Source organism: Scyliorhinus torazame, chromosome 31 (assembly GCF_047496885.1).
Source record: "Scyliorhinus torazame isolate Kashiwa2021f chromosome 31, sScyTor2.1, whole genome shotgun sequence".
In the NCBI taxonomy this organism is placed as follows: Eukaryota; Metazoa; Chordata; class Chondrichthyes; order Carcharhiniformes; family Scyliorhinidae; genus Scyliorhinus; species Scyliorhinus torazame.
In genome coordinates this window covers 7,930,379-7,942,687 of record NC_092737.1, presented here as the reverse complement: position 1 = coordinate 7,942,687, position 12,309 = coordinate 7,930,379, and positions in this window count along the sequence as shown.

Here is a 12,309-nt window from a genome sequence, read left to right as displayed (position 1 = left end):
AGTGGTTAGCACTGCTGCCTGACGGCACCGAGGTCCCAGGTTCGATCCTGGCTCTGGGTCACTGTCCGTGTGGAGTTTGCACATTCTCCCCGTGTCTGCGTGGGTTTCGCCCCCACAGCCCAAAGATGTGCAGGGTAGGTGGATTGGCCGCGCTAAATTGCCCCTTAATTGAAAAAAACTTAATGAAATGAAATGAAAATCGCTTATTGTCACAAGTAGGCTTCAAATGAAGTTACTGTGAAAAGCCCCTAGTCGCCACATTCAGGCGCCTGTTCGGGGAGGCTGGTACGGGAATTGAACTGAGCTGCTGGCCTGCCTTGGTCTGCTTTAAAAGCCAGCGATTTAGCCCACTGTGCTAAACCAGCTTGGGTACTCTGAATTTATTTATAAACAGAGAGAGAGCAGAAAGTGAGAGAGAGATCCAGAGAGAGAGAGAGAGATCCAGAGAGAGTGAGAGAGATCCAGAGAGAGAGAGGGTGAGAGAGATCCAGAGGGTGAGAGAGATCCAGAGAGAGCGAGAGAGATCCAGAGAGAGAATTAGAGAGATCCAGAGAGAGAGTGAGAGATCCAGAGAGAGAGAGATCCAGAGAGAGTGAGAGAGATCCAGAGAGAGTGAGAGAGATCCAGAGAGAGAGTCAGAGAGATCCGGAGAGAGTGAGAGAGATCCAGAGAGAGTGAGAGAGATCCAGAGAGAGAGAGAGAGATCCAGAGAGAGAGTCAGAGAGATCCGGAGAGAGTGAGAGAGTGAGAGAGATCCAGAGAGAATGAGAGAGATCCAGAGGGAGAGAGATCCAGAGAGAGCGAGAGAGATCCAGAGAGAGAATTAGAGAGATCCAGAGAGAGAGTGAGAGATCCAGAGAGAGAGAGATCCAGAGAGAGTGAGAGAGATCCAGAGAGAGTGAGAGAGATCCAGAGAGAGAGTCAGAGAGATCCGGAGAGAGTGAGAGAGATCCAGAGAGAGTGAGAGAGATCCAGAGAGAGAGAGAGAGATCCAGAGAGAGAGTCAGAGAGATCCGGAGAGAGTGAGAGAGTGAGAGAGATCCAGAGAGAGTGAGAGGGATCCAGAGAGAGAGTCAGAGAGATCCGGAGAGAGTGAGAGAGATCCAGAGAGAGAGAGATAGATCCAGAGAGAGATCCAGAGAGAGAGTGAGAGAGATCCAGAGAGAGAGAGATAGATCCAGAGAGAGATCCAGAGAGAGAGAGAGATCCACAGAGAGAGAGAGATCCAGAGAGAGAGATCCAGACAGAGATACAGAGAGAGATCCAGAGAGAGTGAGAGAGATCCAGAGCGAGAGTGAGAGAGATCCAGAGAGAGAGAGATCCAGAGAGAGCGAGAGAGATACAGAGAGAGAATTAGAGAGATCCAGAGAGAGAGTGAGAGATCCAGAGAGAGAGAGAGATCCAGAGAGAGTGAGAGAGAGAGAGATCCAGAGAGAGTGAGAGAGATCCAGAGAGAGTGAGAGAGATCCAGAGAGAGAGTGAGAGAGATCCGGAGAGAGTGAGAGAGATCCAGAGAGAGAGAGATAGATCCAGAGAGAGATCCAGAGAGAGAGAGAGAGAGATCCACAGAGAGAGAGAGATCCACAGAGAGAGATCCAGACAGAGATACAGAGCGAGATCCAGAGAGAGTGAGAGAGATCCAGAGCGAGAGAGATCCAGAGAGAGATCCAGAGAGAGAGAGATCCAGAGAGAGAGAGAGAGAGATCCAGACAGAGAGAGAGAGATTCAGAGAGAATAAGAGAGATCCAGAGAGAGAATGAAAGAGATCCAGAGTGAGAGTGAGAGAGAGATCCAGAGAGAGAGAGAGAGAGAGAGATCCAGAGAGAGAGAGAGGTCCAGAGCGAGAGTGAGAGAGATCCAGAGAGAGATCTAGAGAGAGAGATCTAGAGAGAGAGATCTAGAGAGAGAGATCCAGAGAGAGAGATCCAGAGAGACAATGAGAGAGATCCAGAGAGAGTGAGAGAGATCCAGAGCGAGAGTGAGAGAGAGATCCAGAGAGAGTGAGAGAGATCCAGAGAGAGAGAGAGATCCAGCGCGAGGGTGAGAGAGATCCATAGATAGTGAGAGAGAGATCCAGAAAAAGATCAAGAGAGAGAGAGATCCAGAGAGAGAGAGATCTAGAGAGAGATCCAGAGAGACAATGAGAAAGATCCAGAGAGAGTGAGTGAGATCCAGAGAGAGTGAGAGGGATCCAGAGAGAGTGAGAGAGATCCAGAGAGAGAGCGAGATCCAGAGAGACAATGAGAGTGATCCAGAGAGAGTGAGAGAGATCCAGAGTGAGAGTGAGAGAGAGATCCAGAGAGACAATGAGAGAGATCCAGAGAGAGTGAGAGATATCCAGAGTGAGAGTGAGAGAGATCCAGAGAGAGATCCAGAGAGAGAGATCCAGAGAGACAATGAGAGTGATCCAGAGAGAGTGAGTGAGATCCAGAGAGAGTGAGAGAGATCCAGAGAGAGTGAGAGAGATCCAGAGAGAGAGCGAGATCCAGAGAGAGAGAGATCTAGAGAGAGATCCAGAGAGACAATGAGAAAGATCCAGAGAGAGTGAGTGAGATCCAGAGAGAGTGAGAGAGATCCAGAGAGAGTGAGAGAGATCCAGAGAGAGAGCGAGATCCAGAGAGACAATGAGAGTGATCCAGAGAGAGTGAGAGATATCCAGAGTGAGAGTGAGAGAGAGATCCAGAGAGAGATCCAGAGAGAGAGATCCAGAGAGACAATGAGAGTGATCCAGAGAGAGTGAGAGAGATCCAGAGTGAGAGTGAGAGAGAGATCCAGAGAGACAATGAGAGTGATCCAGAGAGAGTGAGAGATATCCAGAGTGAGAGTGAGAGAGAGATCCAGAGAGAGAGATCCAGAGAGAGAGATCCAGAGAGAGAGAGATCCAGAGAGAGTGAGAGAGATCCAGAGCGAGAGTGAGAGATCCAGAGAGAGTGAGAGAGATCCAGAGAGCGAGAGAGAGAGAGATCCAGAGAGAGATCCAGAGAGAGAGAGAGAGATCCACAGAGAGAGAGAGAGAGATCCAGAGAGAGAGAGAGAGATCCACAGAGAGAGAGAGAGAGATCCAGAGAGAGAGTGAGAGATCCAGAGAGAGAGAGAGAGATCCAGAGAGAGAGTGAGAGATCCAGAGAGAGAGAGAGAGAGAGAGAGATTCAGAGAGAGAATGAGAGAGATCCAGAGAGAGAGGGGGAGATCCCGAGAGTGTGAGAGAGAGATCCAGAGAGAGAGAGATTCAGAGACAGAGAGATCCAGAGTGAGAGAGAGATTCAGAGACAGAGAGATCCAGAGTGAGAGAGAGAGGTCCAGAGAGAGAGAGAGAGATCCAGAGAGAGAGAGAGAGAGATCCACAGAGAGAGATCCAGAGAGAGAGAGATCCAGAGAGAATAAGAGAGATCCAGAGAGAGAGAGAGATTCATAGAGAGAGAGATCCAGAGAGAGAGATATCCAGAGAGAGAGATATCCAGAGATAGGGAGATCCAGAGAGAGGGAGAGAGATTCAGAGAGAGAGAGAGAGATCCAGAGAGAATAAGAGAGATCCAGAGAGAGAGAGAGAGATTCAGAGAGAGAGATTCAGAGAGACAATGCGAGAGAGATTCAGAGAGACAATGGGAGAGATCTAGAGAGAGAGGGGGAGATCCCGAGAGAGTGAGAGAGAGATCCAGAGTGAGAGAGAGATTCAGAGAGATCCAGAGTGAGAGAGATCCAGAGAGAGAGAGAGAGATCCAGAGAGAGAGATCCAGAGAGAGAGATCCAGAGAGAGAGATCCAGAGAGAGAGATCCAGAGAGAGGGAGATCCAGAGAGAGGGAGATCCAGAGAGAGGGAGATCCAGAGAGAGGGAGATCCAGGGAGAGGGAGAGAGATTCAGAGAGAGAGAGTGATTCAGAGAGAGAATGAGAGAGATCCAGAGAGAGATTCAGAGAGACAATGAGAGAGATCCAGAGAGGGAAAGGGAGAGATCCAGAGAGAGGGAGAGATAGATCCAGAGAGAGAGAGAGATTCAGAGAGAGGGAGAGGGAGGTCCAGAGAAAGAGAGAGAGATTCAGAGAGAGTAAGAAAGCCAAAGAGAGAGAGAGAGATTCAGAGAGAGTCAGAGAGATCCAGAGTGAGAGAGAGATTCAGAGACAGAGAGATCCAGAGTGAGATCCAGAGAGAGAGAGAGAGATCCACAGAGAGAGAGAGAGAGAGTGAGAGATCCAGAGAGAGAGAGAGAGATCCAGAGAGAGAGTGAGAGATCCAGAGAGAGAGAGCGATCCAGAGAGAGAGTGAGAGATCCAGAGAGAGAGAGAGAGAGAGATTCAGAGAGAGAATGAGAGAGATCCAGAGAGTGAGAGGGAGATCCAGAGAGACAATGAGAGAGATCCAGAGAGAGAGAGATCCCAAGAGAGTGAGAGAGATCCAGAGAGAGTGAGAGAGATCCAGAGAGCGAGAGAGATCCATAGAGAGAGTGAGAGATCCAGAGAGAGAGAGAGAGAGATTCAGAGAGAGAATGAGAGAGATCCAGAGAGAGAGGGGGAGATCCCGAGAGAGTGAGAGAGAGATCCAGAGAGAGAGAGATTCAGAGACAGAGAGATCCAGAGTGAGAGAGAGATTCAGAGAGTGAGATCCAGAGTGAGAGAGAGAGGTCCAGAGAGAGAGAGAGAGATCCAGAGAGAGAGAGAGAGAGATCCACAGAGAGAGATCCAGAGAGAGGGAGAGAGAGAGAGATCCAGAGAGAATAAGAGAGATCCAGAGAGAGAGAGAGATTCATAGAGAGAGAGATCCAGAGAGAGAGGGAGATCCAGAGAGAGGGAGATCCAGAGAGAGAGATATCCAGAGATAGGGAGATCCAGAGAGAGGGAGAGAGATTCAGAGAGAGAGAGAGATGCAGAGAGAATAAGAGAGATCCAGAGAGAGAGAGAGAGATTCAGAGAGAGAGATTCAGAGAGACAATGAGAGAGAGATTCAGAGAGACAATGGGAGAGATCTAGAGAGAGAGGGGGAGATCCCGAGAGAGTGAGAGAGAGATCCAGAGTGAGAGAGAGATTCAGAGAGATCCAGAGTGAGAGAGAGATATCCAGAGAGAGAGAGAGAGATCCAGAGAGAGAGATCCAGAGAGAGAGATCCAGAGAGAGAGATCCAGAGAGAGAGATCCAGAGAGAGAGAGATCCAGAGAGAGAGAGAGATCCAGAGAGAGGGAGATCCAGAGAGAGGGAGATCCAGAGAGAGGGAGATCCAGAGAGAGGGAGATCCAGGGAGAGGGAGAGAGATTCAGAGAGAGAGAGAGAGATCCAGAGAGAATACGAGAGATCCAGAGAGAGAGAGAGAGTGATTCAGAGAGAGAATGAGAGAGAGATCCAGAGAGGGAAAGAGAGAGATCCAGAGAGAGGGGGAGAGAGATCCAGAGAGAGAGAGAGATTCAGAGGGAGGGAGAGGGAGGTCCAGAGAAAGAGAGAGAGATTCAGAGAGAGTAAGAAAGCCAAAGAGAGAGAGAGAGATTCAGAGAGAGTCAGAGAGATCCAGAGTGAGAGAGAGGTTCAGAGACAGAGAGATCCAGAGTGAGAGAGAGAGATCCAGAGAGAGAGAGAGAGAGAGAGCAAGAGAGAGTGAGAGAGAGACCCAGAGAGAGAGAGAGAAATCCAGTGAGAGAGTAAGAGAGCTCCAGAGAGAGAGAGAGAGATCCAGAGAGAGAATGAGAGAGATCCAGAGAGAGAGAGAGATCCAGAGAAAGGGAGAGAGATCCAGACAGAGAGAGATCCAGAGTGAGAGAGAGATCCAGAGAGAGAGAGAGAGAGAGAGAGGGGTCCAGAGAGGGAACGAGTGATCCAGAGAGAGAGATCCAGAGAGAGAACGAGAGAGATCCAGAGCGAGAGTGAGAGAGATCCAGTGAGAGAATGAGAGAGATCCAGAGAGAGAGAGGGAGAGATCCAGAAAGAGAGTGAGAGAAATCCAGAGAGAGAGAGAGAGATCCAGAAAGAGAGAGAGAAAATCCAGAGAGAGAGATACAGAGAGAGAGTGAGGGAGATCCAGAGAGAGAGTGAGAGAGATCCAGAGACAGAGAGAGAGATCCAGAGAGAGAGGGAGATACAGAGAGAGAACAAGAGAGATCCGGAGAGAGTGAGAGAGATCCAGAGAGAGAGATCCAGAGACAGAGAGAGAGATCCAGAGAGAGAGGGAGGTACAGAGAGAGAATGAGAGCGATCCAGAGAGAGGGAGAGAGATCCACAGAGAGAGAGAGTGAGAGAGATCCAGCGAGTAGTGGGAGATCCAGAGAGAGAGTGAGAGATCTAGAGAGAGAACAAGAGGGATCCAGAGAGAGAATGAGAGATCCAGAGAGAGAGAGATCCAGAGAGAGAACGAGAGAGATCCAAAGAGAGAGAGAGAGATCTAGAGAGAGAGTGAGAGATCCAGAGAGAGAGTGAGAGAGATCCAGAGAGAGAGTGTGAGGTCCAGAGAGAGACAGCGAGAGATTCAGAGAAAGAGAGAGATCAACAGAGAGAGAGAGAGATCCAGAGAGAGAGAGAGAGAGAGATCCAGAGAGAGGATAGAGAGATCCAGAGAGAGAGTGGTGTTAGACGTTTTAGTTGCTGTGAAATGCAGAGTCTAATGTTCTTGTTCCTTTTCACCAAACACCATTTATTTCACTTCCACAGCCTCTGCACAAAACTCTTAACAACACACCACCTCCCAGAGGCCACCTGAAGCCCCTTTACATATCAGTGTCAATTAATGGATACTTAACATAAATGAGACAACTAATTGCAATGTCTCTTAACCCATTACTTAACAGTCTCCCCTTCCTTGGAGAAAAAATAATAATTAGGTGAAAACAAAATTTCAAGAAACTCAAAAACACACACATGTGTCCCCCCCTTTTTTTTTTTGTTTGGACGAGAAAAAAAAAGTCACAGAAACAAGTGCCCTTCATTAACAATATCCAAAAGTTTCTGTGAACTTGCCCCTCTTTTCATAAAACAGTCTGACAGTTGATAGCTCCTGTCAACCCATTTAATTTTTGTTATTTCCCCTCTGTCCAACATCTGCTTCAAACTTGCGATGTCTATCCTTAACCTTTTTTCATTGACACTTTTTGTAGAGTGCACATTTTCCCACAGGGATTTATTGTCAATGTGACAGTCAATAGGTATATTACCCAAATCCCCTAACCCCAAAATTTCTGTCAATATCATACTTATATAAAAAGCCATATCCACCGCCTCTACAAGGCTTAACGTCTCAGCAGCCAAAGTGCTTTTACCACTCTCCTTATTTTCTTTGTTTCCCACACAAGTGTGCAACATTTACCATTGTTCCCCAAAAAGAAAATTATAAAACCTCCTGCGCTTGAAACCCCATCACATAAATTTGCGTAGGGCGCATCACTATAAACTATGAGTTTCAAGTGCCTAAGGTCACCTAAAACCGGGAACTTCAAAACACACTCCTGCATTTTTAGTTTGGCCAACGCTTTATTTGCTCTTATTATGTCTTCCACTTTGGGATCATTCATTTTTGTACTCAACTCTAAGACATCAAAACTCATGTCCGGTCTAGTCTGTCTACCTAACCAATTCAGTTGCCCAATTAAACTTCGCAGTTGCTCTTTTTCTATCTTTGAAACCATTGCGTCTTTTTGTGAAACTCGGCCACGACTAATTGCTATTGGGGTGATGCATTCCAAATAAGATTGCTGATGTAAAGTTGCCCCTAACTTAGTCTGTCCAATTTCCAATCCAATATATTTAAATGCACCGGAAGCCTGACTTCCAACCCTGAATTCTTTCCTCAAACCAGAGATTACAATAGCTTCAAAATCACTTGACCCTCGCCACAAAAAATCATCAACATGCTTCATAAAAATGCCAGAAAGATTTCCTTTATAGTGCCAGTAAAACATTGCAGGATCTGCTTTCAACTGGCAACAGCCTAACTTTAACAAAACTGACCTTACCGAAAAATACCAGACTCTAGATGCATCATTTAATCCATCTCCACATTTGTTCAATTTCTAGAGTACCCCTTCTGTGTTCGCTGCTTCTTTAGGAGGACGGAGAAAAATGTCTCTCTGGAGCTGATGCCCCTGCAAACAGGCAGCTTTTATATCTATAGATTTGCATTCCCATGCCTTTGTGGCTAATAGAGCCAAGAAGATCTTTAAAATAACCTTTCCTGCTGTAAGTGAATCTACCCTTAAATCCTGATCTTCTAAGGTTTCTTCAAATCCCCTTGCCACAAGCCTGGCCTTTGCCTCATAAGTTCCATCCGTAAGAACCTTTTCCGTGAAAATCCATCTGTGGGAGAGAGCTCTTTGTCCCCTATCCGGTACTTCCGTGTATACCCCAAATTCACTCCAACGATGCAATTCTTGCTGTTTAGCCTCTTTTTTTTTTTTAATTATTAAAGTTTTCAAACAGAGTTTTTCCACTTTACAAATCAACATAAAAATAGTACAATAACTGATAAATAACATTATTTAAATAAAATAGTGAACTAACAAAGTAACAAAAAATAGTGCTCCCCCCCCCCCCCCCCCCCCCCCGGGCTGCTGCTGCTGGCTATCTATTTTCCCTTAACGTTCCGCGAGATAGTCAAGGAACGGTTGCCACCGCCTGGAGAACCCCTGAGCCGATCCTCTCAGCGCAAATTTCATCCGTTCCAGCTTTATGAACCCTGCCATATCGTTTACCCAGGCCTCCAGTCCGGGGGGTTTCGCTTCCTTCCACATGAGTAGGATCCTTCGCCGGGCTACCAGGGACGCAAAGGCCAGAATATCGGCCTCTTTCGCCTCCTGCACTCCCGGCTCTTCCGCTACCCCAAATATAGCTAACCCCCAGCCTGGCTTGACCCGGACCTTCACCACCTTTGAGATCACCTTTGCCACTCCTCTCCAGTACTCATCCACTGCCGGACACGACCAGAACATGCGTGTGTGGTTCGCCGGGCTTCCCCCGCACCTCCCGCACCTGTCCTCCACGCCGAAGAACCTGCTCAGCCTTGCTCCCGTCATATGTGCTCTGTGTAGAACCTTAAATTGTATCAAGCTAAGCCTGGCACACGAAGACGAGGAGTTTACCCTACTTAGGGCATCAGCCCATAGACCCTCCTCAATCTCCTCTCCCAGCTCTTCTTCCCATTTCCCTTCAGCTCCTCGACCAGCGCCTCCCCCGCGTCTCTCATCTCCTGATATATTTCGGACACTTTGCCCTCCCCGACCCATACCCCGGAAATCACTCTATCCTGGATCCCCTGTGTCGGGAGCAGCGGAAATTCCCTCACCTGTTGCCTCGTAAACGCCCTCACTTGCATGTATCTAAAATTGTTCCCCGGGGGCAACTCATATTTTTCCTCCAGCACTCCCAGGCTCGCAAACGTCCCGTCAATAAACAAATCTCTCAATCTCCTAATTCCTGCCCGTTGCCAGCACTGGAACCCTCCGTCCATCTTTCCTGGGACAAACCTATGGTTGTTCCTGATCGGGGACCACACCAAGGCACCCGTCACTCCCCTGTGTCGCCTCCACTGCCCCCAGATCCTTAAGGTTGCCACCACCACTGGGTTCGTGGTAAACCTTTTCGGGGAGAGCGGCAGCGGCGCCGTCACCAGCGCCTTTAGGCTCGTTCCCTTACAGGACGCCATCTCCAGCCTCTTCCACACCGCCCCCTCTCCCTCCCTCATCCACTAACAAACCATTGCCACATTGGCAGCTGTTTTGCCTCTTTGATAACTTTTTCATCTAATTTATTTGAAGCCACCAAAATCTCACGTGCATGTGGGCTTCTACTCCTATTAGTATTTGTAGTCTTACTCAACAAAGAACAAAGAACAAAGAAATGTACAGCACAGGAACAGGCCCTTCGGCCCTCCAAGCCCGTGCCGACCATACTGCCCGACTAAACTACAATCTTCTACACTTCCTGGGTCCGTATCCTTCTATTCCCATCCTATTCATATATTTGTCAAGATGCCCCTTAAATGTCCCTATCGTCCCTGCTTCCACTACCTCCTCCGGTAGCGAGTTCCAGGTACCCACTACCCTCTGCGTAAAAAACTTGCCTCGTACATCTACTCTAAACCTTGCCCCTCTCACCTTAAACCTATGCCCCCTAGTAATTGACCCCTCTACCCTGGGGAAAAGCCTCTGACTATCCACTCTGTCTATGCCCCTCATAATTTTGTATACCTCTATCAGGTCGCCCCTCAACCTCCTTCGTTCCAGTGAGAACAAACCGAGTTTATTCAACCGCTCCTCATAGCTTATGCCCTCCATACCAGGCAACATTCTGGTAAATCTCTTCTGCACCCTCTCTAAAGCCTCCACATCCTTCTGGTAGTGTGGCGACCAGAATTGAACACTATACTCCAAGTGTGGCCTAACTAAGGTTCTATACAGCTGCAACATGACTTGCCAATTCTTATACTCAATGCCCCGGCCAATGAAGGCCAGCATGCCGTATGCCTTCTTGACTACCTACTCATGTTCCGAGATCTTGACAAACTACGTCCCTTCTCCCGCCTGGTATCTCGTTCTGTGCTGCTACTGCTTGATCTTTCCCTTCTGCTGTGGGATGCCCTTTCAATAGTTCTCGACCTTTTCCTGCGGACCTGTTCACTATCCGATGTACTATCTGAACTGGCACTGTGTTTCTGTGCCCTCCATTTTTGAACTTTGTTCTCCCAATCCATTGTCTTGACTCCTTCCCCTGAATGCTGTACATTCAACCAATGTTTATACTTTCCAGTGGCCTTCCCTGCTCTACTAATAACAGTTGCATCCTTCCATTGACTAGACCCTTCAGGCAAGGGTCTTTTGTACCAACTTTAGGCAGTTGCCCTTTCGGAAAAATGGCCTGTTTTAATTCACCAGAAGTGTTGTGTGCCTCCACAGAAACCCTGTCTATATTAGTTGATTGGTCCTCATAGTTCTGTAACGCATGCATACCAGATGACTCTGGTTCCTCGTCATGTCTGTCTGCTCTGTATAAATTTGAAAATTTGTAATCTGTACCCATTATCCTTGATGAATGGACCCTAACAGTTTGATTACCATGTTGCAAAATAATTGTTTTGCCATCTATGCCTATGATCTTCCCTGGGCCTTTCCATTCATTAGAATTGTCTCTCTTATAGTATACCATGTCTCCTTGCTGAAAAACGGCTACTGATGGCCGTACGTTATGTCTTAAAGCTCTGCGAATTCTTTCAGAGACTTCTGCTTCCAAAAAAGCTTTTCTACTGCTATGTAATGCATTTAAATGTTCAGCAAAACCAGAGCTAATTGTAGTCCCCTCCCAAGCTGGAGGCTGGTCATTCAAAATGGACGGAATTTTAGGATTTCTACCAAACACTACTTGATAAGGACTATAGCCCCCAACCATCTGCAATGAATTCTTTGCATGTACTGCCCATGCTAAAGCTGAATTTAGCCTACAATTTGGTCAATCTGCCAAAATTTTCCAAAGCATGCCATCGATGACAGCATGATTTATTTCACAGACACCATTACTAAATGGGCTTTCTGCTGCCGTATTCATAACTCTGATATTCATGTTTTCACACATATCCCTAAACTCATCATTAGCAAATTCTCCCCCATTGTCCGTAAGGAATTTTGCCGGTGGACCCATTCCTGTCCCTATCCATTTTTCCACGATTTGATCCAGAATTACTCTCTTTTCTTTACTTCGTACAATCATTGATTGATTACTCTGGTTGCTAAATCTACAAAATGCTAAATAAATATATTATTTGCTTTATCCCAGATCTTAAGGTCCATGGCCACAATGTCTAAAGTTCTTGTTCCTTTTCACCAAACACCATTTATTTCACTTCTACAGCCTCTGCTCAAAACTCTTAACAACACACCACCTGACAGAGGCCACCTGAAGCCCCTTTACATATCAGTGTCAATTAATGGATACTTAACATAAATGAGACAACTAATTGCAATGTCTCTTAACCCATTACTTAACAAGTGAGAGATCCACAGAGTGAGAGAGAGAGATCCAGAGAGAGAGATCCAGAGAGAGAGAGAGATCCAGAGAGAGAGAGAGAGAGAGATCCAGAGAGAGAGAGAGTGAGAGATGCAGAGAGAGTGAGAGATGCAGAGAGAGAGAGAGAGATATCCAGAGAGAGAGAGAGAGCCAGAGAGAGAGAGAGAGAGATCCAGAGAGAGAGAGAGAGAGAGATCCAGAGAGAGAGTGAGAGATGCAGAGAGAGTGAGAGAGAGATCCAGAGAGAGACAGAGATCCAGAGAGAGAGAGATCCAGAGAGAGAGAGAGATCCAGAGAGAGACAGAGATCCAGAGAGAGAGAGATCCAGAGAGAGAGAGAGAGATC